General features: G+C 51.6%; 4 non-coding genes across 4 annotated transcripts; all 4 read left to right on the top strand.

Moving 5' to 3' along the window:
* Positions 1-5,513: 5,513 nt before the first annotated feature.
* On the top strand, positions 5,514-5,585 carry TRNAC-GCA (transfer RNA cysteine (anticodon GCA)). The gene has a single exon. It is a non-coding gene; the product is annotated as a tRNA-Cys (tRNA).
* A 6,879-nt stretch (positions 5,586-12,464) lies between these two features.
* Positions 12,465-12,536, top strand: TRNAA-CGC (transfer RNA alanine (anticodon CGC)). Its single transcript has one exon. It is a non-coding gene; the product is annotated as a tRNA-Ala (tRNA).
* A 3,510-nt stretch (positions 12,537-16,046) lies between these two features.
* TRNAM-CAU (transfer RNA methionine (anticodon CAU)) lies at positions 16,047-16,119 on the top strand. Its single transcript has one exon. It is a non-coding gene; the product is annotated as a tRNA-Met (tRNA).
* An 8,196-nt stretch (positions 16,120-24,315) lies between these two features.
* TRNAV-CAC (transfer RNA valine (anticodon CAC)) lies at positions 24,316-24,388 on the top strand. The gene has a single exon. It is a non-coding gene; the product is annotated as a tRNA-Val (tRNA).
* The last annotated feature ends 1,433 nt before the right edge of the window (positions 24,389-25,821 follow it).

Genomic DNA, 25,821 nt, shown 5'->3' on the forward strand with positions numbered 1-25,821 from the left:
TTTAGCCTTTTTGATTTCATTCCTACATGCCCGAGCAATATTTTTATACTCATCCCTGGTCATTTGTCCAATCTTCCACTTCTTGTAAGCCTCTTTTCTGTTATTAAGATCAGCAAGGATTTCACTGTTAAGCCAAGCGGGTCGCCTGCCATATTTACTATTCTTTCTACACATCGGGATGGTTTGTCCCTGTAACCACAATAAGGATTCTGTAAAATACAGCCAGCTCTCCTGGACTCCTTTCCCCCTCATGTTATTCTCCCAGGGGATCCTGCCCATCAGTTCCCAGAAGGAGTCAAAGTCTGCTTTTCTGAAGTCCAGGGTACCTATTCTGCTGCTTTCCTTTCCTCCTTGTGTCAGGATCCTGAACTCGAGCATCTCATGGTCACTGCCTCCCAGGTTCCCATCCACTTTTGCTTCCCCTACTAATTCTTCCCAGTTTGTGAGCAGCAGATCAAGAAGAGGTCCGCCCCTAGTTGGTTCCTCCAGCACTTGCACCAGGAAATTGTCCCCTACAGTTTCCAAAAACTTCCTGGATTGTCTGTGCACCGCTGTATTGCTCTCCCAGCAGATATCAGGATGATTGAAGTCGCCCATGAGAACCAGGGCGTGCGATCTAGTAGCCTCTGCGAGTTGCCAGAAGAAAGCTTCGTCCACCTCATCCCCCTGGTCCGGTGGTCTATAGCAGACTCCCACCACGACATCACCCTTGTTGCTCACGCTTCTAAACTTAATCCAGAGACTCTCAGGTTTTTCTGCAGTTTCATACTTAAGCTCTGAGCAGTCATACTGCTCCCTTACATACAGTGCAACTCCCCCAACTTTTCTGGCCTCCCTGTCCTTCCTGAGCAGTTTATATCCGTCCATGACAGTACTTCAGTCATGTGAGTTATCCTACCAAGTCTCTGTTATTCCAATCACATCCTAATTCCTTGACTTTGCCAGGACATCCAGTTCTCCCTGCTTGTTTCCCAGGCTTTGTGCATTTATGTATACTCACTTGAGATAACCCGCTGATCGCCCCTCTTTCTCAGTATGAGGCAGGAGCCCTCCCCTCTCACGCGCTCCTGCTCATGCTTCCTCCCGGTATCCCACTTCCCCACTTACCTCAGGGCTTTGGTCTCCTTCCCCTGGTGAACCTAGTTTAAAGCCCTCCTCACTAGGTTAGCCAGCCTGCTTGCGAAGATGCTCTTCCCTCTCTTCGTTAGGTGGAGCCCGTCTCTGCCTAGCACTCCTCCTTCTTGGAACACCATCCCATGGTCAAAGATTCCAAAGCCTTCTCTCCGACACCACCTGTGTATCCATTCGTTGACTTCCACGAATCGACGGTCTCTACCCCGGCCTTTTCCTTCCACGGGGAGGATGGACGAGAAGACCACTTGCACCTCAAACTCCTTTATCCTTCTTCCCAGGGCCTCGTAGTCCGCAGTGATCCACTCAAGGTCATTCTTGGCAGTGTCATTGGTGCCCACGTGGAGAAGCAGGAAGGGATAGCGATCCGAGGGCTGGATGAGTCTCGGCAGTCTCTCCGTCACATCGTGAATCTTAGCTCCTGTCAAGCAGCAGACTTCTCGGTTTTCCCGGTTGGGATGGCAGATAGATGACTCAGTCCCCCTGAGGAGAGAGTCCCCGACCACCACCACCCGCCTCCTTCTCTTGGGAGCGGTGGTCGTGGAACCCCCAACCCTAGGACAGTGCATCTCAGGCCTTCCAATTGGCGCAGTCTCCTTCTGCTCCCTTCCCTGAGATGTATCATCTGTTCCACTCTCCGCATTAGTACCTGTGGAGAGAACATGAAATCGGTTACTTACATGTACCGGTGTTGCTGGTACATGGACGTTCCCCTTTTTTCTTCTGGAAGTCACATGATGCCAAATTTCTTCACCGTCCTCCTGTCCCCGATGTGCAGCCTGCTCTGAATCTGTTATTCTATGATTCTCTGTGTGCTGTGTGGGTTTGTGTGTGGGTCTGATTTTTGTTAATGCCTGCATGGGCCTGTGCAGTGTGTGGTTTTCTCTTTCTCTCTCTGTGTTTCTCTCTCTGTTTGTATCTTCATGTGTAAATTCACTGGAATGTTTAAAAAGATCCACAGCTTTGCCAATTTTCACCAGGAATTTTTCTCAATCAACAAATTCTCACTTGTTCCCTACCTAAGTGTTCGCTCTTGGATGGCATCAAATTAACCTATGAAATTCTGAACTGAAACCTCACCTGCTTTTCAGGGATTCTTCCTTGGACTCAGAGGATCAAGAGCTGGAAAATTCACCTAATTCAGTTTAAAGGCAAAGCTTCACTGAGAGTTGACATTCCAAGCCCCTGTTTACAAAATGAGAAAAAGAGCCAGGGGAAGCGCTTCCTTTTGGTTCACAGAATAAAGCGTTTGTCATTTAAGGGTTTGTTTCCCATATTTTAAAACCGCAAGGGGTCTTCGTAAACACCCAGTCTGACCTCCTGTCTAGCACGGGCCCGAAACCTGCCCCCGAAGAATTCCTTTTCAACTAGAACAGATCCGTTTAAAAAAATAGATCCACTTTTGATTTGAAAATTTCCAGGAATGGAGAATCCACCAGGACTCTGGGTAAGATTTTCAATGGTTAATTGCCTTCCCTGTCAGAAAGCACGCCTTATTTCCAATCTGAATGTGTCTAGCTTCACTTCCAGCCATTGGCTCACATTATACATTTGTCTTGTTAGATTGAAGAGCCTGTTAGTAAGTATTGTTCCCCATGTAGGTACTTAGGGAGTGAGATCGTCATCCCCTAAATCTTTTCTGAGCTCTTCGTGACTATCACAGCAAGGCGGGGTTTTTAAGCCTTTCATCCTTCTCATGGCTCTTCTTTCTCCTCTCAAATGTTTCATCCTCCTTCTTGAACTGGGGACCTCAGAACTGGATGAAGTGGGCACAACAAATACAGAGGTAAAATGACCTTTCGACTCCTAGTTGAGATCCCGCTGTTGCTGTATACGTGGCTGACATTGCTTGTTCCTAGATGTACACACTTCCATTTAGCCTTAGCCGCAGGAAATAGTCATCAGCACCACCTCAGCTCTCTGTTCTGAGATTTACTTCTCAGTCCCTAGATGCCAAAATATCTCCTTAGGATCCTAGATGGCTGTCCTCCGCCGGCTGGATCAGCTGTTCCTGCTTCCCCTCAGAAATCTCCAGATGATCCGTGTTCTCCAGAGCTTACCCTCCCAGACAGGACTGAACAACCTTAGCTTATAACTAGACCACCCGTGACCTCAACTAGGTGCCCTGAATGCACCACTTTTGAATTCTCTCCAACTTCTATCATAGAAATGCGAAGCAGTTGGTGTTGTAATGTTACAGGAGAGGTTGAAATGAGGCTATTTCTCAGGTAGAAGGCAATGATTGTGTCGGGAAGGGGATTTGAACACCCACCTTCATATGGAGCCCAGAACACAAATGACGGAAAGACACAGGCTTCAGTTTGACACTTTAGACCACTTGGCCAGCCTGTCACTGTTAGTCAATCCACTTATCAATCTTAGTTTTCTTTAACTTGTTGTGAACTTTCCAGGGAGGCGGAGATGGCAGATCTCTTTCAACTTCTGGAGACTTTCTAAAGCACAACCGATTTTTATATGTCGTCTCCCTGCTCCCTTTTTAAGGGAATAAAAGATGGTTGCTACCATTCTGAGAAAGTAATGTTGAACCTCAAACTCCTGCATGGTGGGCCAGACGGCCAAGCAACCAGCACCTACAACTTCTACCACCTTTTGTTTTCAAAATAGCTCAGCCCTCAGTGTGTTGAGCCTTTCTGAAAATCTGGCCAAAATGTTTATTGCCCAAATGGGAGCTGAGTTCACCTGAAAATCTGGCTCTAGGGGTGGGGTTGAGACCTTCTGAAAATTCTGGCCCATGTGTCTGGAAGCTCGAAGAACCTTCAGAACTTTTATCGTGTGCTAGAACCTGATGAGAAAACCTTCCTTCTGTCGAACTCAGCAGAGATTTTCTCACTGACTTACAATCACAATGTTTCATCTTGATCCCAGATTTAGGTATCAACAAAATGCATTGATTGTATTTTTAGAAGCAGTGTGAAAGAAACACCCCTAGTTGGGCAGAGGGATAGCAGTCTCAATCTAACAGTCCACACTGCCTTATACACATCTGAGGAAGGAGATTCCACCATCTCCCCAGGGAACCCATTCCAGTCTTCACCACCCTCCTAGGGAAATAGTGTTTCCTAATATCCAACCTAGACCTCCACCACTGCAGCTTGAGACCATCACTCTTTATTCTGTCATCTGGTACCCCTGAGAACAGCCGAGCTCCATCCTCTTTGGAACCCCCTTTCAAGTAGTTGAAAGCAGCTATCAAATCCCCCCCTCATTCTTCTCTTCCGTAGACTAAATAACCCCAGTTCCCTCAGCCTCTCCTCATAAGTCATGTGTTCCAGTCCCCTCATCATTTTTGTTGCCCTCCCCTGGACTCTCTCCAACTTGTTTCTGTAGCGGGAGGGGGCCCTGAAAACTGGGCGCAATGCTCCAGATGTGGCCTCACCAGTGCCGAATAGAGGGGAATAATCACTGCCCTCCATCTGCTGGCAACGCTCCTCCTAATGCAGCCCGATATGACCAGTTACCCATATTGAATGCAGGCTCAGCAACATTTGATAAATTGGTTACTGCTGATCTGCTTTCAATGCTTCTCCTAATGCAGCCCAATATGACCAGTGTGACGCAGCAGGGAGTGGGGTGGATTGACTGGGGAATGGCGTCTAGTTCTGCTGGGACTGTCTGCACGGGGGGTGGGAGAGCAGGGGATGACTGCACTTGAGTGAGGAGCCCTGAGCCTGTCACCTGAGCTGGGAGGGGGTTGGACTCAGGTGACACCTTTGCCTGGGAAACTGGACAAAGGCTGGAGGAGGAGCTGGGGGAAGGAGGAGTGAGACTGGGGGAGGGGGGGTTGTTTTCAGTTTTGGGCTGGGTGGTCGAACGCAGGGAACCCCAGGGCTGGGGTCTAAGCTCCCTGCCCCCCAGAAGGACTTGACTGAGGGGTTCTGGTTGTACCCACAAGCTCTGTTTTAGACTGTGTTTCTGTTGTCCAATAAACCTTCCACTTTACTGGCTGGCTGAGAGTCTCGGTGAATCCCAGGAAGAGGGGTGCAGGGCCCTGACTCCCCCACACTCTGTGACAACCAGTTACCCATATTGAATGCAGGCTCAGCAATATTTGATAAATTGGTTACTGTCCATTCAGTCAGTTATTTCCTACTTATTCATAACTAATGAAGATGCTCTAAGGGGATGGGAGAGAGCTGTCCCGTCCGTGTAGTTAATCCACCTCCCCGAGAGAGGGTAGCTATGTCAGTGGGAGAAGCTGTGTTGGTGGGTGGGCAAGCTGTGGGGTCTACATGTATAGATAAAGTTTAATCAGACCCCATTTTTAAAACCACCCATGGTCTGGGAATGGAAAAGGAGCTCTCTGAGGCAGGGCCTGTCCTTCAAAATCCTTAAGATCACTGACTTGCCTATGCCAATGCCATGGGGGTGTAGCTCAGTGGTCGAGTGTTTGACTGCAGCTCAAGTGGTCCTTGGTTCAAATCCAAATGCCCCCTTACAAGCCTGTTCCCTTAACAAAAATAAGGGCCTCTCCATCCCCATTATGTTTGGGAGTTCCACTGAACAGGGATGAATGGAAACACTAGGTGTTTTCCTGTGCAAATGCATAGAAACCTAGCAAAGAGGTCCCTCAGCTGAAATCAGTTCCACTCCTCTGAGTGTCTAGTTTATGTTTTCGTCAATGAAACAAAGACACATGAAGGCACATTTGCAGGTCCTTGGTCTCCATTGTGTGGAAGAACAAGAACCCCATCCCCTTGGGAGGAATGGACTAGTTTGTGTTACATTCGGTAAGTAAGTTGCCATTGGGACTGAGAACTCTACTGGAGGTGGACAGGAGTCTGCTCCAAAAATAAAATAACCACGATTTACCAAACTACCTGTTACACATTCAATCCTCTCTTTGTGCACACAATATACATTGGGGCTCGAATAAATGGCCACCTTCCTTTAACACAGATCGTTGTTCCTTGTGACTGTCAGATGCCTTCCAATGGCAGCTGTTGAAAGGGAACGTGCTTCGAGCTCGTGATCACCCGCAGAGTCTCTGTAAGGTTACCAACCACAGAGCTGGTTGTGGCTGCCTCTAAGTGACCGCAGAGTTAGTGTAGGACCAGATCGTTACTTGCACAGCGTCACTTTCTGGTCTCACTGATCGCTTGGGTAGAAACAGGAATGATTTGGTGGGTTTGTTTTTGTTTTTTTCTCCCTTCATTTTCTCCTAAGGAATGTGTGATCTTGAGCATGTTATTTTACGTTCCCTGTGGGTTGGGAAAATTCCATCTCCTTGAAATAGGTGGGGAAGTGGCCTGTTTGTATCACCTAAAATAAAGGAACTTTTGTAAAGCAGTTTCGTCTTTAAATACCCTGGGATAAAAATAGGAAACAGTAAATTCCACGGCCAGACACCAGGCCAAGATCAACTGATGGGGCCAGAATCAATTAATTGCAGAAGAAACAAACTCTTGGGGAGTAGCTGTAATTTGTCCCCAAACCTTTCTTTGTTCTCATATGCGATCAGGGATTCTCTTCTAGAGGGCAGAGTTAAGGTTATCTGGGCATGTACTGTCGCTCTGTATTCCCTGTTCTTCCAGAGTTTGAGTTTTACTGAACTCAGTTTCTGGAAGGGTAAGAGATATTCACAGTCAAAGTTAACTCTGTGTTAACAAAGGCTCTTGTTATTGACAAATAATGAGACTAATCCCTCACTGAGGTAATTCCACTGACTTCAATGTTCTCTTTCCCCATTTCTAGCTCCAAAAAAATAAGCAAATTAAAACAACCTTGAGAACTAAAATGCTGTGAGAAAGTGGAAATTTTAGTAGCTCACCTAATTCCGTTTCTGCTGTGTCTCGTGCGTGTGTAAAAGGCACAGCACGTTAATTTATAAGCCCAGCGTTCTTAACTTCTTTAAATATCATGTCGTACATTAACTATATCAAGTGGGTTGTTCGATGCCATGAGGTTTTCACGCACTGCCCAAGGCGTATTTTTCATATTACTTAAATGAACACAACTCATTGAGCATAAAATTGTGTATTTCATGCTGTGAAGTGTGTCTGTAGCTGAAATTAATAGGTTTATTTTCTCTCTCTTAGTGATGCTGAAAACGTTCCCTTCTCCCTCCAGAACTGCCTTGGAATCACCTTCCCTTTGTAGATTAATCTACTCCTTTGTCTCTACGAGGAAAACATGGTTTCTATGAAAAAAAAACAATTTTTTAATTCAAGGGCCTGAGACAGAATGGCCACATGATGGCGACACAACGTCAGGAATGCAAAGCAACAGGTTCCTGGTTTGCACATTGATGGGGACAAGGGATTGAATTCGACTCCCCTCTTTTCACAGACACATTTGTTTAATTCTCTGAGGTCAAACATAAGTTTAAATGTTATACTTAGTACTCTGCCTTATAGCTTCAACAGCCTCAGATGCAAGATGAGTTCCAGCAGCCTTGAGCTTGTTTCCATGTTTAGGAGATTTTCACCTAAACATTCAAGCAACTCACAGTAATGTCCCGAGCTCCCCAAGTCCCATTGACAGCTGAGCTCTTCCTGCCCATGGGGCCCAGCAGAGACAGTGGGTGGGGGGTGAGTTTGTACCCAAATAACTGACAGAGCCAAGCAAAGAGCAAAGAAATGTTTCCTTCAGTCACTAGGTCTCTGTTTCTATGTTTCTCTCTCTCCCCTTCTCTGATAACGAGTAACGGTAAGAGAAGAAGAGGTTCAAACATGTGCTAGGCGGTGGCTAGGGTTGGATGACAAATTGAAAACCATCACAGAGCCCTCCACTGTGACACTGACACGATCCCATTCTGACCTTTTATCGACACTTCATTAATAACGGTTTCCCTGACGTACGTTGCTAAGATTATTTCAATAGCTCCTACACGGATACCTCCTGCCCCTGCTGGCTGGTTCATTGCGCTATTTGGAACCTGCACCTAAACTCACCCCCTTCCTGGGAGCAAGATTCAAAACTGCCCAAGGAAACCCCATTGGGTTTCAAGTGCCGCACAAGCAGGGAGGTGCGGGGACAGTACAGGGTCGCAGAGCTTCTCCTTTGTCCCAGGGAGAAGGGTCTAGGGGGCTAGAGTAGGGGGGCTAATAGTCATGACTCCTGGGTTCTATTCCTGGCTGTGGGAGGAAAGGGGTGTCGAGTGGATTAGAGTGGGGGGGGGGCTAGGAGTCAAAGAGAAAACACCTCCCTTTTTAGCTTCAATGCACATTGAAAAAGAACGTGGCTTCTCATGTCTTAGGTTCTGATGCCATCGTGTGGCCGTTTCATTTCGCTTCTTCTTGTGAAAAGGTTTGGGTGCCTTGCACAGACACGTTATTTCCTGGGGAGAGACGGAGAAGTGGAAGCTGCATTGATTTCATCCTCCGAAAAATAGATAAGGATTAAAATATTCCGCAGACAGCTCCATCCCACCCGTCCCCCCTCGCTGCTGCCAGTGAAGCTCAGTTCTGCCCCGCAGCCCCGAGAACTGCTGGGTGCAAGCCCCGGGCCTGGTGTGCAGTGGGGTGACGCTGCCTGCCTGGACTTTTCAGGAGAAAAAGTCAGACATGACACCATGCCTGGTGCAGGAGATGCAGATGTGTTGCTTGATTGTTTTTCTCATTTTAAATGTACTTGATCCTAGCAGATCTTAAACATAAAAAAGAAGCTTACAAGAAGTGGAAGGTTGGACATATGACCAGGGAAGAGTATAAAAATATTGCTCGGGCATGTAGGAATGAAATCAGGAGGGCCAAATTGCACCTGGAGCTGCAGCTAGCAAGAGATGTCACGAGTAACAAGAAGGGTTTCTTCAGGTATGTTGGCAACAAGAAGAAAGCCAAGGAAAGCGTGGGCCCCTTACTGAATGAGGGAGGCAACCTAGTGACAGAGGATGTGGAAAAAGCTAATGTGCTCAGTGCTTTTTTTGCCTCTGTCTTCACGAACAAGGACAGCTCCCAGACTGCTGCCCTGGGCATCACAACATGGGGAGTAGATGGCCAGCCCTCAGTGGAGAAAGAGGTGGTTAGGGACTATTTAGAAAAGCTGGACGTGCACAAGTCCATGGGACCGGACGAGTTGCATCCGAGAGTGCTAAAGGAATTGGCGGCTGTGATTGCAGAGCCATTGGCCATTATCTTTGAAAACTCGTGGCGAACGGGGGAAGTCCCGGATGACTGGAAAAAGGCTAATGTAGTGCCCATCTTTAAAAAAGGGAAGAAGGAGGATCCTGGGAACTACAGGCCAGTCAGCCTCACCTCAGTCCCCGGAAAAATCATGGAGCAGGTCCTCAAGGAATCAATCCTGAAGCACTTACACGAGAGTAAAGTGATCAGGAACAGTCAGCATGGATTCACCAAGGGAAGGTCATGCCTGACTAATCTAATCGCCTTCTATGATGAGATTACTGATTCTGTGGATGAAGGGAAAGCAGTGGATGTATTGTTTCTTGACTTTAGCAAAGCTTTTGACACGGTCTCCCACAGTATTCTTGTCAGCAAGTTAAAGAAGTATGGGCTGGATGAATGGACTATAAGGTGGGTAGAAAGCTGGCTAGATTGTCGGGCTCAACGGGTAGTGATCAATGGCTCCATGTCTAGTTGGCAGCCGGTGTCAAGTGGAGTGCCCCAGGGGTCGGTCCTGGGGCCGGTTTTGTTCAATATCTTCATAAATGATCTGGAGGATGGTGTGGATTGCACTCTCAGCAAATTTGCGGATGATACTAAACTGGGAGGAGTGGTAGATACGTTGGAGGGCAGAGATAGGATACAGAGGGACCTAGACAAATTGGAGGATTGGGCCAAAAGAAACCTGATGAGGTTCAATAAGGATAAGTGCAGGGTCCTGCACTTAGGACGGAAGAACCCAATGCACCGCTACAGACTAGGGACCGAATGGCTAGGCAGCAGTTCTGCGGAAAAGGACCTAGGGGTTACAGTGGACGAGAAGCTGGATATGAGTCAACAGTGTGCCCTTGTTGCCAAGAAGGCTAATGGCATTTTGGGGTGTATAAGTAGGGGCATAGCGAGCAGATCGAGGGACGTGATCGTTCCCCTCTATTCGACATTGGTGAGGCCTCATCTGGAGTACTGTGTCCAGTTTTGGGCCCCACACTACAAGAAGGATGTGGATAAATTGGAGAGAGTCCAGCGAAGGGCAACAAAAATGATTAGGGGTCTGGAACACATGACTTACGAGGAGAGGCTGAGGGAACTGGGATTGTTTAGTCTGCAGAAGAGAAGAATGAGGGGGGATTTGATAGCTGCTTTCAACTACCTGAGAGGTGGTTCCAGAGAGGATGGTTCTAGACTATTCTCAGTGGTAGAAGATGACAGGACAAGGAGTAATGGTCTCAAGTTGCAGTGGGGGAGGTTTAGGTTGGATATTAGGAAAAACTTTTTCACTAGGAGGGTGGTGAAACACTGGAATGCGTTACCTAGGGAGGTGGTAGAATCTCCTTCCTTAGAAGTTTTTAAGGTCAGGCTTGACAAAGCCCTGGCTGGGATGATTTAATTGGGGATTGGTCCTGCTTTGAGCAGGGGGTTGGACTAGATGACCTCCTGAGGTCCCTTCCAACCCTGATATTCTATGATTCTATGATTCTATGATTTTGATGGCAAAAATATTTGAAACAGACAATGAAAAAAGGAAGAATGTGAAAATACCCAAGGGAGAGAGGGGGTTTCTAGAGCCAGGTTAGAGATGGAGATTTTCATGAAAAGGGGACAGGCCAAAGTAGGGAGCAAAGGGGGAAGTTTTTTGTGCAGTTCCATTTTAAACTCCCTCACATCCTGGAGTCCCTAATGCCCCACCTTATCCGCAACGTGTGACCTACAGCCTCCCCACTGGCAAAGCCAACTGTGACTCCTGAGACAGCCCCACTGGTCTGGCCCTTCTCCCCCCTGCAAAAACCGCAGATCCCCCAGTGCTCCCTCTCCTAGCTGGATCCTCTGGCAACCAGATGTCTCTGCAGAACCGCCGTGGTTACTCTCCTGGGTGTCTGTTCAGGGACAGCTACCGACTTCTCCTGAGAATGCAGCTGAGAAATGGCTCGCCCTTCCCTAGATTCTCTCCTGTGGGCTCTGAGAAGGAGGATGGAGCATGTATGATAAAGTCCATGCAACATTCCCCTTTCATCCCAACCCTGGGATGTCACCAGTTGCCACCTATCCCCTGGCAGCAGTGAGGGATGTTTCCCACTGTCCAGGAGACACCAGCCTTGGACCAAAGGCAGCTTGAGGCTTCTCCTCTCTCCCTTCTTGGAATCAAGTTCATGTTTTTTCCAAGAGTTAGAGCAGCCCAAACCCCCCGAGTCTGGATTAATGTCACAAGTTTGCAATCTCTCCCTGGAAGACAATTTCTTAATGAGTGGAGTTAAATGAGATGAGTGGAGTTAAATCAGTTCTCAGCCTGAGTCCTTTGCTCTTAATCCTGAGGATATTATCCCCCCGTGGGGCCATTTCCTGCCTCTCTTTCACACAGAAGGACAATTTTCTTTGCACAGACACAGGAACGTCAAGATCTTTCTCTGTCCCTTGTGCAAAGCAGGGTGTCAAATTCCAAGGAACCCTCCTCTTCTGCGATGGAAACAATGGAGAAGCAGGGGGCCCTGGGCACCTCCAGCCCTGGCCGGGAGATGTTCCCTCCCCGCTTTCTTTATGCTGCTGCTGTTATTTCATGGAGTGTCTGGGATGGGGAAAAGCTGAGTTCACTCCAGGTGGAGGGAAAAAAGGACGCTGAGAATCTCAGGGCCTCAGGGAAAACCCAACCCCTGTTACCGGGATCAGTGAGGTGCTGGGGATTTGAGCAGGAAAGGGACTGTGTGAATTGTCCAGGTGGGGAATGAATAACCATCGACAACTAGATCCACCTCATTAACCACCGACACAGGCTAATCGTGCTGCAGAGAGAAGGGAAACTGGGAGCGATTCTTTGCTGTCAGCCATGGAAACAGTGACCCGAGTGCACTGCAGTGAATGTGCTGGGGAAAGCTGGACTTTACAGGCAGGTGGAAATAGCAGATCCGAGAAACACCTGGAGCGCCCCCCGCCCACTTCTTCCACCGGGGTGAGGTGTTGAGCGACTCACAGCGCCCCCCAGCGCCGTTCCCTTTCAGCAGGGGGTGGCAGCTCCAGCCAGTCAATGGAGGGGAGAGGGCCGAGTGTATCTCTGCACCCTGAGTCCCGGGCAGGCCCTCTCTCTCCCCCACATAGAGAAACTGGCCCTGCTGCAAAGTGACCCCTAAGAACCAGCAACCTCCAGGACAGAGGGTTTGGCCCTCAGAGCAGGGAATGTGTCCCCCATGCTGCCGTTAGGCCCCTGGAAGCTCTGGAAACAGGAGGGCTCTGAGTGTAACCCATCCCCAACAGCCCCCATGTGGGGATGTAGCTCAGTGGTAGAGCACATGCTTCGCATGTATGAGGCCCTGGGTTCGATCCCCAGCATCTCCAAGTTCTCTTTTCACCCTGCTGCTTTGCTCAGGCCCAGAGGGGATGTGGCCCAGCAGTCTCCCTGCAGGAGTTTCAGTCCTGCTCAGTGCGGGGCAGGTGCCCATTGCACAGAAGGTCTGTGTGGGTTTCTGCTCCTAAGTCACCTTGATACTTTTAAGATTCCCCCCCAAGGGGCGGCTTGGGACAATGGCGGATGAGAAGGGGGAATCCTCCAGCCCTGGAGGGAAAGGTCCCCTCTGCCCAGACTGAGGGGCAAGGAGACGGAGGGGCAGTCAGTGCTCAGAGAGGAGAGAGGTCAGTGATTTACACCCACCAGGGGACACTGTCTTTTTGAGGCGAGTGCAGCTGGCTTGGGATGGTGCTGACGATGGATAGGAAACAGGCTGGAGTCAATGACAGATGGGACCACAGAAGGGGAAGGCGAAGGGCAGCTCCACCGAAGGTCCTGGGTGCTCAGATGCTCCAGGTCTAGGCACCTTGGCCTGTCCTAGAGAGAGAAAAGACAAAGAGGGGCCCAGCCCCCCGACATTCATCCCATGGACGAGAATCTGGGTGGGAGTGGGGTGAAGGTTCCCGCTGGACAAAGGGGAACTGAAATCCCCCAGCATCCTGGAATTTAAGCAATGCAAGCTTCAGACCCTGCATGGGTGGGGGCTGAGGGGCACCTGCAGAAGGTTGGGCTGGACAGGGGTGGCAGGCTTGTATAATTTTTGGTAGTGCCCAGAATGGGACCAAGTCCTGCCCCCCCCCACCCCCCCACACACCTGCCTAAGGCTCTGGGAGGGAGTTTGGCTGTGGGAGGGAGAGGGGCTGGGCTCTGGGAGAGAGTTTGGGTGCAGGGTCTGGGCTTGGGCAGGGGGTTGGGGATGCGGGAGAGGGTGAGAGGTGTGGCGCTTACCTCGGGCATCTCCTGAAAGTGATCCGCACCCCCCTCTGGCAGTAGCCCCTAGGTGTGTGGGGGGGGCTCTGCCCACCGCTGCCCGCAGACACCACCCCTGCAGCTCCCATTGCCACAGATGGCCGAGTCGGCCCTCGGGGCGGGGGAGGCGTGTGGAGATCCCCCCACCCCCAGGGCTGCAGGGACGCGCCAGCCGCTTCGGAGACTGGCATGCCACGTGGAGCGAGGGTGGGCGGGAAGCCGCCTCAGCCCCCTTGTGCTGCCGGTGACGGCGGTGGGGGTCCCCGGGCCCTTTTAAATTGCCCGGGGGCGGCAGGTGGGACCCGGGCGGGGCAGGACGCTCCCAAGGGCCTGACGTTGCTTTGCCCAGCGACGAATCTCGGAACAGGCCAGCCATGAAATGACGGCAGGACCTGAGGAGGAAAAGCCTCCGGGTTCGTCTGTGGGCCTTGACGCCGAACGGGAGCCGTAATTCGACTCGCTTTGTGGCTGCGGCCGGTAAAATATCAGGGCAAAGTCGTCCCAGTGACTGTGACACTGGGTTTGAGGAGGCTTTGGTCTTATGAAAATGTAACTAGCATGGTACTCTCGTGTTTTTAAAGGTGGCTTCCCCAAGCAATCCCAAGTTGTCCTTCCCACAGCTGGGTGATGGTGGGCAGCAGGGGATCTCCCCAGTCTGTGGGGGATTCTCTCTGGGGCCCACTGTCAGTTCTCCAGCCTTTCTCCCCCTAACCACGCACACCCCTCCCCCACCCATTATCAATGCTTTACAGCGACCCCTCCCTCCCCTTATGGGATAGAGACTCTCGGTAACAGAGACTGACTGGGGCTCCCCTCTGCATGGCCCCAATGCGGAAGGAAAGGGACTGATGGGGGAGGGATGTAAGCAGAGTCAGGATGAGCTCCACCCTGACATCTGGTGGTGAGGTGTGGCAAGTTGTGGAAAAGAACTTCAGGGGCTGATCTCATTTGCATAGTCACACCCACCCCGCCTAGAATGAGGCCATAGCTGCCCAAATGATCAGTTTGGCTGTTGTGGGATCCCCAGTGTCTCTGTTATTGGGGCAGGAAGAATAAATTTTATTACCCTGATTATGGGAACTGTGCTTGGAACTGTACTTGGCCTTTTGTTATGATGGAGGGACTCACCATCAACTAAGTAGCACTCGCTAGGCAAGGGGCATGGGTTCCAAAACCCTGTGAATTGAGAGAAGCTTGAGACAGGTATTAGTATCTGGTGTTGTTGGTCCCTTTGTGAGGGCCTGAAACACCAATTGCAGCTCTGTTTCTTTCCACTGTGGAATGACACACACAGAGCTAATTTTGGGTCTATTAAGAGTCTTGCTCCTGTGCTGAATTCACTTTGGTCTTATGGTGCACCAGCATTAAGGCTCCCACTACTATGAGCTGAAATCACTGAGAGCTGTGTCAAGTAGTGGGGAGCCGGAAGATCTAGAGCACAGTGGTGCTGTTCGTGGATAGGTTGGCGGAGCATTCGTGAGACAGCGGAGCGGAGCCCTCTGGGGCAGTCAGCTTCAGGTCATGTAAGGTGCCCCTTACCTCTTTCCCCCCCCACACACAGGCACATTTTTAGCCAGACTGGGGAGTAACACTCTGCAGATGAACTTTTGAACTCTGGGGCTGGACTTTTTGGACTTTGGGTGATTTGTGGGTTGCTGGACTCAAGAGACGTTTGGGTTCTGGGACTCAAGAACCCGAGGGAAAGGATGTGGCCCAATTTGCTGGGGTGGGTCTTTGCGCATGGTTTGGTTAATGAACACTAGTTGTGGTGTTTCCCCAATTTAATGCTGATGTCGTTTACCTCATGTTATTAAAGATTCTCTGCTCCACCGAGACTCTGAGCTTGCGAGAGGGGAAGTATTGCCTCTTTGAGGTGCCCAGGGGGTGTGTAGGATTTTCCCAGGTCACTGGGTGGGGGCTCGAGCCAGTTTTGCGTTTGCTTTGATGAGAGGGAACCCCTGTGAACCCGGCCCTTGCTGCTATCAACTTGGCCTGGCAGAAGGGTTACAGGAAGAAGACAGGCAGAAGGAGTCAAATGGGGCTAGATGAGACTAGAGGAGATTTTCTTCCTGTTAAAATGGACTGGTGTCTCATTGCTGGAAAGCCACAGCTTGAGTGAGGTTTGAACCGGCAGCCTTTCAGTTGCCAGGCAAAGGTGTGAACCACAGAGACCGATCACGGCCGACTTCCCCACGCTGTCCAAGGAGCCCCTGCAGGGGTGCAGGTGGTTAGTGCAAAGGGCAATATTGCTGGGGTTGTGAGTTCAAGCCTTCCCTGGAGCACGGGGTTTCTATTATCCAGGTAGCTTCCTCAGCTTGCGTTGTCTAATTCAGCTGGCACTACGGGTACTAGGGTCATTGAGAGGAAGTTCTGAAATGCAGAAGTTGGTGCAAAGCTTGGGACCCCCCACCCATGCTGGCACTAGCTCCGGGTGGGTTGCTCAGGGGCAGGGAGAATTGATTTCTTTGCTGCGGAGAAAGCTGCCAGGACAGGTCTGTGGGCACCAGAGCTCCCCGCTTCTTCCAGCACACGCCAGGCTCCGTCACTGCTGGAGGAGGGTCCTATAAGCACCGAGCCTAAAGCTCTTCCAAGCCTTCTTAGCGCAGTGGGCAGCGCATCAGTCTCATAATCTGAAGGTCCTGAGTTCAAGCCTCAGAGAGGGCAACTCTTCTTGCTCCCTGCTTCAGATTTTCTAACGGAAATCGTGGAAAAGGGACTAGAGCAGAGTGGTTTCTAGACACCTCCCCATCCATCTAATACACACCCAGAGACTTTTCTAAGGCATTCACTTTTCCTTCTCCTTTATGACTCCGGAAATGCCGATTCCTAGAAGCCCCTTTCCACAGAGCACACAGAGCAAGCTGCGGACAGCCAGGTTGTTGTGGGCAAGTAGCGAAAGGGATGCACAAAAAATCCAGGAGGGCCATTGCCCCCCATGCTCACCCCCCAAGCAGCTTGGACTCTTGATGACTGTGATGCTCCAATTCCACCTCCTCCGCATCCTCGACCCCCATTGGAGGCAAGTTCCTTCGACCCCTGTTCATATTCCAGACCCCAGCTGGTGCGGCATCCCTCCCCAACCACTCACCATCTGCCCCCGCTGAACCAGCTGGGGGGCTGCCCCCAGGGGCAGACAGCTTATGCCGCTCCCCTCAGAGCAGCCGCCGCAGCTGTTGGCGGCTAATCCCCACCTAAGGCTCGGGGGAAGATGCTGGGGATCACTTGTTATTTCTTCCATACGTCCAGTCTCACTGTGTTTGAACACATTTCTCCCGAAAACTGATTTACATTTAGAGCCCCTCCCCCCATTTCTGCTTTATGCCTCATTCCTGTGCAGATGTGAACGCAAAGAAACTTTTGGGGACCAGTTGCAGCTACTCCCCTGAAGATTTTTTAATTCAATCATTGCTGACTCCTACCCCCGTTCAGAACAGTGGATTTTTGGCCCAGGAGCTGGGCTAAAAGCAAAATAACGGGCGAAGGTTTGTTACCCCCATGCCCGGTGCTGGAATTCGCTATATTATCCCAGCACAAAGGCCGAACTATGGCACAGAGGTTCCTTTCCCTGCAGAGAAACGCGTTTCCCTGTAAAACCACCCCAGTGGGGAATGGTTAAACCAGCCACGTGGTGGCGCCATCCCTTCAGGGCTGGAGCTGCAGGTTCAGCCCTTCACAGGGGCTCAGCCTACGCTGCAATTAAAAACCCCAGAGCTGGCCTGTGCCAGCTGACTCGGGCTCCCAGGGCTCAGACTATTTAATTGCAGTGTAGATGCTCAAGCTCCGGCTGCAAGCAGAGCTCTGGGTCCCTCCCATCTAGCAGACCCCAGCTGGGATGGAATTTGGGATGGGAGCAGTTTCCCCTGAGCTCACAGGGTCTTTCTGCTCTGAAACCTCCTGCATTCTCAGTAACCGTCTCATCTGAAATAGAAGCCGCCATCCTGGCAGGGAAAGGAAAGAACAGAAAGCGGAGGAGAGAAAGAGGGAATTCCTCCCCCGCAAGCTGTCTCCCTTCCACCACCCTCCTTAACTCTCATCCCATGTCACTGGGCTCCCTCTACACTGCAGCCATGGAGAGGACATCAGGGTTTGGTGTGGTACAGAGCATCAGCCAGGAGATCAGGGAGCGTGTCTCTCCAGTGCTCTCCATGATCCCCATGCTGGCACCAAGCAGGGTGGAATAGGTGGAGTAACCAGTCTGATCCCAATGCAAAGAGGTGAGGAGCAAGGAGCCTTGGCTTGCTAAACCCAGGGTTGTGAGTTCAATCCTTGAGGGGGCCATTTAGGGACCTGGGGCAAAAAAAAATGGGGATTGTGCCTGCTTTGAGCAGGGGGTTGGACTAGATGATCTCCTGAGGTCCCTTCCAACTCTGATAGTCTATGAGGAGACAGAGCCAGGAGCCACTGAGGGTGGAAGAGAGTTAGGAACATGTGTGTGGGGGATGATGGGAATTATTGGAGATGCATAGGAATACTGCAGGGGTTGGATTTTCTACATTCCCCAGCTGATAGCAAATAGCTGTAAAATTCCTGGGAAGTGTGTGTGTGTGTGTGTGTGTGTGTCTCATTCCCCCTCCCCAACCCAATGGCCAGTCTATATTGAGGATAAAAACCTACTACAGCTGCTACTCTATTAGTTGATGTGGCTGACATCTGTATGGTGGATCTAAAGACCCTGCTTTGCTGATAACACACTGGCTGGTCAATACGGCTGATCAGAATGGAATGTCTATTTGTTCAATTTTCCTTTCTAAAAAACTAGAGGAAATGCCATATAAAAATGTCCATCCCCTTTTCTAGATTTAATTTGCTGGGTCTGAGAAGGCAGCCTTTGTCTCGCAAGAAGAATCGGCAGTGCTGTCGGTCAGTGCTGGATGGGCAGTGAGCCCAAATGCTTCTCACTCGGCTTCTCTTCCACAATAATCTTTCTGCCCTTCTCTTTTCTCATCCAGCCAGCCCCAGACTAGATTGCCTCAGAGACGAACAAGGGCTTTTTGTCCCGTGACAAACCTACAGCTCTTAGTGGTCCTAAGAAACCCAACAAGAGGAGGAAAACCAGCAGGGTTCAAGGGGGACACCTCTCTCAAAGGTCTGTGTGACCTGTGCTTGAGGACTGGTTGTTTCCAAGTCCATGTTTAACCATCCCCGATGCATTGTGAACCTGGGCTTACATGTGTTTGACCCTGATCTCACAGTCATGTTACATGTCCACCCCCATCAGCGATCCCTCTATTTGAGGATGATGTCTTGCATGGATTTACATATGGGTCCTGCGATGACTCAGGAGTCCGAGCCTGGAACCACAGACCCCAGGGGTGGCAGGTTTGTAGAAATTTTGGTGGTGCCCAGAACCCACCCCTGCCCAAACTCTTCCCCCCACCTGCCTAAGGCTCTGGGAGGGAGTCTGGGTGGGGGAGGAGATATGGGGTGCAGGCCCTTGGCTGGGGCAGGGGACTGGAGTGCAGGAGGGGTGTGGGGTTCAGGTTCTGGGAGGGAGTTTAGGGATGGGAGAGGGTGTGGAGGAAGGGGGTGCAGGGGTGAGGGCTGTGCGGTGAGGTTGGGGATGAGGGGTTCACAGTGCAGGAGGGGGCTCAGGTCTGGGACTCGGGGTTGGGGTGCTGGGGGGGTGCAGGCTCTGGGGTGGGGCAGGGCCAGGGATGAGGAGCTTGGGGTGCAGACAGGCCGCCTCAGGGCTAGGGTCAGAGAGAACTCCCCCACTCCGTTCCCCGCCTTCAGCAGTGAGCTCTGGCTGAGGGACCCCTCCTCTTCCCTCCCCCCCCCAGCACACTCACTCTGCATCACTGTCACTGCACATGCTCCTAGGGCCAGGGCCAGGAAGCCCCCTCGCCTCCCCTATGGTGGGTATCGGGTGGGGGTTCTGCCATCATGTGTGGCCTCCCCTGCTGCTGCCCCTCACCGTAGCCTCACGGGGGGTGGGGGATGGGGCTGCCCCTTGCCCAGCGTGGGGCAGGAGCGGTGGCTGCGGGAGGAAGGGGGGGGTCAGATTACAGGCCAGACACTCACCGAAGCCCCAGCAGCTGCTCAGGTGAGTGACGGCCACTGTAGAGGATCGCGTCTCCTGGGGGACCGAGGGGAGGCTGCCAAGCACGTGTGGTGTGTGCCTCCTCCCTGTCCTGAGTGCTCAGGCTGCTGCCAGCCTCTCTCGTCGCCATGCAGGCAGGGGAGATCCGCCCGCCGCTTTCATTCCAGCAGGGACACTCCAGGGTGCGGGACGCTCTGGGGGGGGGGCGGCAGGTGGGGGCCGGGGCCCGCTCGAGGCAGAGCCAGGGGAGAGGCCAAGCTGCAAATATTGGTGGAGCAGGGTCCCCAGCTCTGGATACTCCTGGAGCATGGGCACCATGGGCCCATATAACTCACCGCCTATGCCCACGGTAGGTGCAGACATTTCCTGGCAGGTCAGATGCCCGCTGGGAGAAAGATTTCTTTTTTCTCCCTTTTATCTCTCTTTTCAGCTTCCGGGACAAGGCGCTTCTCCTCAAAGCAGGCCACTTGCCTGCGGGAGGATGTGGCGCCGTTGAGGTCAATTGGTGGCTTGCTCCTCCCAACTTGTGAATAGGTGACCAGTTAGCAAGTGTGAAAAACTGGTGGTTGGTAATAGGCACCTGTCAAAGTTCCTTCCCCACTCTGAACTCTAGGGTACAGATGTGGGGACCTGCATGAAAACCTCCTAAGCTTACTTTTACCAGCTTAGGTTAAAACTTCCCCAAGGTACAAATTAATTTTACCCTTTGCCCCTGGATTTCCACTTCCACCACCAAACTTTATCTGGGTTTACTGGGAAACGTAGTTTGGACACGTCTTTCCCCCCCAAATCCTCCCAACCCTTGCACCCACTTCCTGGGGAAGGTTTGGTAAAAATCCTCACCAATTTGCATAAGTGACCACAGACCCAAACCCTTGGATCTTAGAACAATGAAAAAGCATTCCGTTTTCTTACAAGAAGACTTTTAATAGAAATAGAAGTAAATAGAGGTAAAGGAATCACCTCTGTAAAATCAGGATGGTAGGTACCTTACAGGGTAATTAGATTCAAAACACAGAGAATCCCTCTAGGCAAAACCTTAAGTTACAAAAAAGACACACAGACAGAAATAGTCATTCTATTCAGCACAGCTCTTTTCTCAGCCATTTAAAGAAATCATAATCTAACACATACCTAGCTAGATTACTTACTAAAAGTTCTAAGACTCCATTCCTGTTCTGTCCCAGGCAAAAGCAGCATACAAACAGACCCAGACCCTTTGTTTTTCTCCCTCCTCCCAGCTTTTGAAAGTATCTTGTCTCCTCATTGGTCATTTTGGTCAGGTGCCAGCGAGGTTACCTTTAGCTCCTTAACTCTTTACAGGTGAGAGGATTTTTCCTCTGGCCAGGAGGGATTTTAAAGGGGTTACCCTTTCCTTTATATTTATGACAGCACCTATAAAAGACAAAGCCCCAAATATCAGGACTGTCCTTGTACTGTCAGGACATCTGGTCACCCTACTTGGGATGGCCACGGCAGTTTTCTTGAGAGACACCTTCAGGGCGTGCTAGACGCCTGTGGGTGTTTTCTTTAACCGTGGGCCAGCGGGTAGGCCGGCAGCAACCGCACGGTCCTGACAAGCAGGCGGTCTGGGGCCCAGTGGCAGGGAAAGTCCGAGACGACTGGAGATCCCAAGTCGCTGCAGCCGTCACCCGCTTTCACAGTGGTTGGGATCCAACGATCCTCTTCTGCCTGATCCACCACCGAGGACTTGCGGGGGTCGTGTTACATGCCCACACTGCACTATGCAGCCATTCTGACTTGGATCTGCTGCTTGACCTGCCTCCCCACTGTGCAATGACAGGGACTGGGCTCGGGATTCATAGATACTAAGGTCAGAAGGGACCATTATGATCATCTAGTCTGACCTCCTGCACAACGCAGGCCACAGAATCTCACCCACCACTCCTGCGAAAAACCTCTCACCTATGTCTGAGCTATTGAAGTCCTCAAATTGTGGTTTAAAGACTTCAAGGAGCAGAGAATCCTCCAGCAAGTGACCCGTGCCCCATGCTACAGAGGAAGGTGAAAAACCTCCAGGGCCTCTTCCAATCTGCCCTGGAGGAAAATTCCTTCCTGACCCCAAATATGGCGATCAGCTAAACCCTGAGCATATGGGCAAGACTCACCAGCCAGATACTACAGAAAATTTTTTCCTGGGTAACTCAGATCCCACCCCATCTAATATCCCATCACAGGCCATTGGGCCTATTTACCATGAATATTTAATTACCAAAACCATGTTATCCCATCATACCATCTCCTCCATAAACTTATCGAGTTTAATCTTAAAGCCAGATAGATCTTTTGCCCCCACTGCTTCCCTTGGAAGGCTGTTCCAAAACTTCACTCCTCTGATGGTTAAAAAGCTTCGTCTAATTTCAAGTCTAAACTTCCTGGTGGCCAGTCCTCCTTAGCTGTGTCCTAGGACCTGGGTCCTGAGTGCCTGCTGACCCAAGTCGGACTGATATGTGTCTGCACAGACTGGGGGCTTGGGCTCAAACCTGAGTTGGATCCCACGCTTAGTGTGCAGAGTAGACCCACTCATGCCAGTCTCAGGCCAGGCCCCTGCAGAGAGGATTTCATTACCTAGTTACCTGGTGACCTGGGAAACCCACAGTCCCTTTGTGATGTCAAACTGACTGGGGAGGTTTTGAAGCCCAGGTGAACTGCCCAGGGAGGGGGAACAGGAAGAGCTGGGGGCTGCCGGGATCTTCTTGGGTTTTTGAAATTTAAGTGACACCTTGACAACATGTTACCCATAGATCTGGGCACTAAGCACTCCTTCTTGGGAAGGGAATCTGTGCAGATGGAGAGTGCAAGAATGGATGGGATGTGAATGGACACACACATGGGCAGGACCCATGGAGAGGAAAGAGGTCTCATCTGTACGTGAGGCAGGTTGAATGGGAAATGAAATGGCCCTTTACTCATCAAAGCCTACAGCAAAACTAGAGTTTGTTACTAGAAGAAATTCAGAGCAAGGAGGAGGAGTTAACAATAAAGCAAAGTGCTACAAGGAAAACATTCACTCTCTGGGGCCTGGAAAGGGGAAGAAATCTGCTAACGTCTTCCTGTGAATTGTCCTTTCACCAAGCCAGAGCTTCACCAAGCAAAGCTGAGTCCGAGTGTGCGTGTTCCAGCGCTCTTTTCTGGTCAAGCTGGGGGTGCGGTGATGGGCTTGAGAGGCTCCCTGCCACACATAGGGCAGCGAGAACCACTCCTCCTTTGTGGCCGAGCCCAGGGCATGATTGATGACTTTGGAGGCGGGGGTTGGGCTGGCTGTGAGCAACTGGGATCCAGGAAGACCCCGCCTGCCCTTCTGAGGGCCGAACCCATGGAGGTGTGGTTGGCTGCTGGGAGGTAGAATCCTGTGCCTGCCTCTTGGAGAAGAAGTTGGGTTGTGGATGGAAGGAAAAGAAGCAATGGTGAGACTAAGTGGGCTCCTTTCTGGCCAAGATGGTGTGCTGTGGTGGGCTTGGGAGTTGCCTGCGAGCCGTGGGTGGACTTGAGAACCACTGCTCCTTTCTGGCCTACTTGGGGGCACCACTGATGGCTTGGATGTGGGGGCGGAGGGCTGGGTTTGAGCGAATGGGATCCAGGAAGCCCCAGCCTGCTCCTCCAGGGGCCAAGTCTTCCGCTTCTCTCCTGCCTTGGGGAGTCCAGCCTTAAGGCTGCCCAGCACGTGCTGCAGCTCAAGCATTAAGCCTTCCTGTGTGGTCTGTACTGTAGGGGACCCTGAACACATGTAGGGTACCTCTGGGGGGAAATCCCAGCCGGAAAGAATTCTGGCCACCAGGTCAACCCATTAAGTCGAATGGGGCGAGCTGGAGGCCTGGTGACTTGGTAAGCTGGGCCAGCAGGTCAAGCCGATTTCCCCGCATGTGGGGGAGGTGGCTGCTGACGTTCGCCCTTCCTGCTCCCTGTGCTCCTGCACCCCAAAATCCCTGTCAGCCAGCAAGACAAGCCAGGAGCCCAGAGAGAGGAGGCAAAGACGTGGCCGGAGCCTCCTCTGGTGAGGATGCCTCTGTCCACCTCCCGCTTTGCTGCTGGGTGCCAAGTCCCTGGCAGCCAGTATGTGAAGCAGGGAGAACAGGGTGGGGCGGCAAGTGGTGGCAGGACTCTTGCTGCCAGGGTCTAGCTGCCCAACTCCCTCCCCATGCCGCTGGGTCCCAGTCACCTTCAGCCACCAGGTAAGCCAGGAACTAAGGTGGGAATGGGGTGAGGAAGCAAGTCAAGCTGAGCAAGGCAGGCAAAAGTTCATCTTGCCTTCATGGGTGCTCGCAATGATGCCCTTTTTGTGTGCCGTGGCTGACAAAAATGTCCCAGACAGAGAAGCAGCAGGCCAAAAAGGTGCTCTGGTGGTGCCAAAGTAGCTCAGTGGGGAGGGCATTAGACTGAAGCTCTGGAGATCCCTGGTTTAATCCCAGGCTTCAGTGTATACTTTGGTTCCTTTGTGTGCAGGGGTGGGCTGTTTTCTGGAAGCTCAGCATTGCCTTTACCCACCATGAGTCCCTCATTTCAGGCTCCCCAGCGGGAAAAGACAGCGGGGGCTTGTGCACCGAGTTGGCCCACCTGAGCTTTCTTTCTTCTCTTGCTCTTTCTTGGCAAGGGGAAGAAAAAGAAGCTCTCCTTCAAGCAAGAATTACAAGGGTGATGTAAGGATGACTTCCTGGGAGCTGGCTCCGGTCCTTTGCTCTACCAGTTGACCTATCGAAGGGCTGCCACCACTTTCTCCAGGTTCGCCCATCAGTGTGTGCCAGGACGAGGGCCAGCCAAGTGGATGGAATTTAAAGGGAGGGGCAGAGCACTGGGACAGAGTTTCTGTAGTGTAGTGGTTATCACATTTGCCTCACATGCAAAAGGCCCCAGGTTCAAAACTGGGCAGAAACATGGTGGCTTACTTTTCCCAGCTCCTCTAGCTGTCCAGCAAGATGCTCCTCCTTCTACCACTGGCCTGTCCCTGGGATAACCCCAATCCCTGCAGGACAGAGGGTGGTGAAATGAGCTGAGAAAGCACCTTGGCATCAGCCTAGGAAAACTAGAGGATCTGGGCCAGTCACCTTGTGGAGCCTTGTGGCTTGGCCTCCTCTCCCCTTGGAGGTTGGCCTATGGAGGCCGGCTCTTCCTGATGGCCTCTTTGCTGGACTTGCCAAAGGAGGAAGTGAGGCAGGAATGGGGCAAAAGAGGAAAGTCATGCTGAGGAAGGCAGGGCAGAAGCTAAGCGGCTAAGTGCTGCTAAGTGGGGTTAGTAGAGCTCCACCATTCATTCTGCCAAAGCCTGGGGAGGTGGAGTTGGCTGCTGGGAGGCAGAATCCTGTGCCTGCCGCTTGGCTTCCCAGGGATGGCTACTTGCAGCCCAGGAGAAGAAGCAGGGTTCTGGGTGGAAGGAAATAAGCAATGGTGAGTCTGAGTGGGCTTCTTTCTGGCCAAGATGGTGTGCTATGTTGGGCTTGGGAGTTGACTGCGAGCTGTGGGTGGACTTGTTCCAGTGAGGACTGATGGTCCTTTCTGGCCAACCTGGGGGCACCAGTGACAGCTTGTGACATGGCAGGGGGCTGGCTTTGAGTGAATGGGATCCAGGAAGCCCCAGCCTGCCCCTCTGGGCCCAAGTCCACTGCTGGTCTCCTGCGTTGTGACATCTGGATTTTAATCTTCCTAGCATGAGCTGTGGCAAGTGCATTAAGCCTTCCTGGTTGGCCCAGTCATTGCCAAAGTAGCTCATTTGGGAGTGCATTAGACTGAGGAGCTGAAGGTTTCTCGCCTGGTTCCAGGCTTTAGCACACCCCTTCACCCTGGGCATGTAGTGCTGCGCTTTCTTCCGGGAGTGGAGCTGTGCCTTGAACTCGCAAGTTTTCTGAATTTCAGAGGCAACACTTGCAGAGGGCGCTAAGTGGGGTCACGTGCCCCACCTGGGTTAGCATCCCTGCTACATCATGGGGTGTTACCAGGCTCCCTCCCTGCACAGCAGCTGCTGGAGGGGGAAGTGGAGAGGGGCTGCGTTTCCTGCTTCCCTTCCCTGCCTTGTTCACACCTGGGAGCGGCCGTTAATCCTAATGGGGTGGGGCTGAACCTTGAAATTGTGCCCTTCCCCTTCCTTCGGGAGACACCAGTCGCCTGTGCCTGGTTTCCACTTCCTCAGCCAGAGGAACAAGTGGTATTCTGCACCAGAGTGGCCAGCCCTTCCTTTCTTTCTCGTGAAGGGGAGGGAAAAAGAACCGCTTTTTCAAACCCCCGTCCTGCCGTTGACCGAGGTGTGACTTTCTGAGTTCCTGCTACAGTGGAGGATTCAGCGTTAGTGGGGCCCCGAGTGCAGCTTCATTTCG

The sequence above is a fragment of the Natator depressus genome, chromosome 28 (assembly GCF_965152275.1).
Source record: "Natator depressus isolate rNatDep1 chromosome 28, rNatDep2.hap1, whole genome shotgun sequence".
Taxonomy (NCBI): Eukaryota; Metazoa; Chordata; order Testudines; family Cheloniidae; genus Natator; species Natator depressus.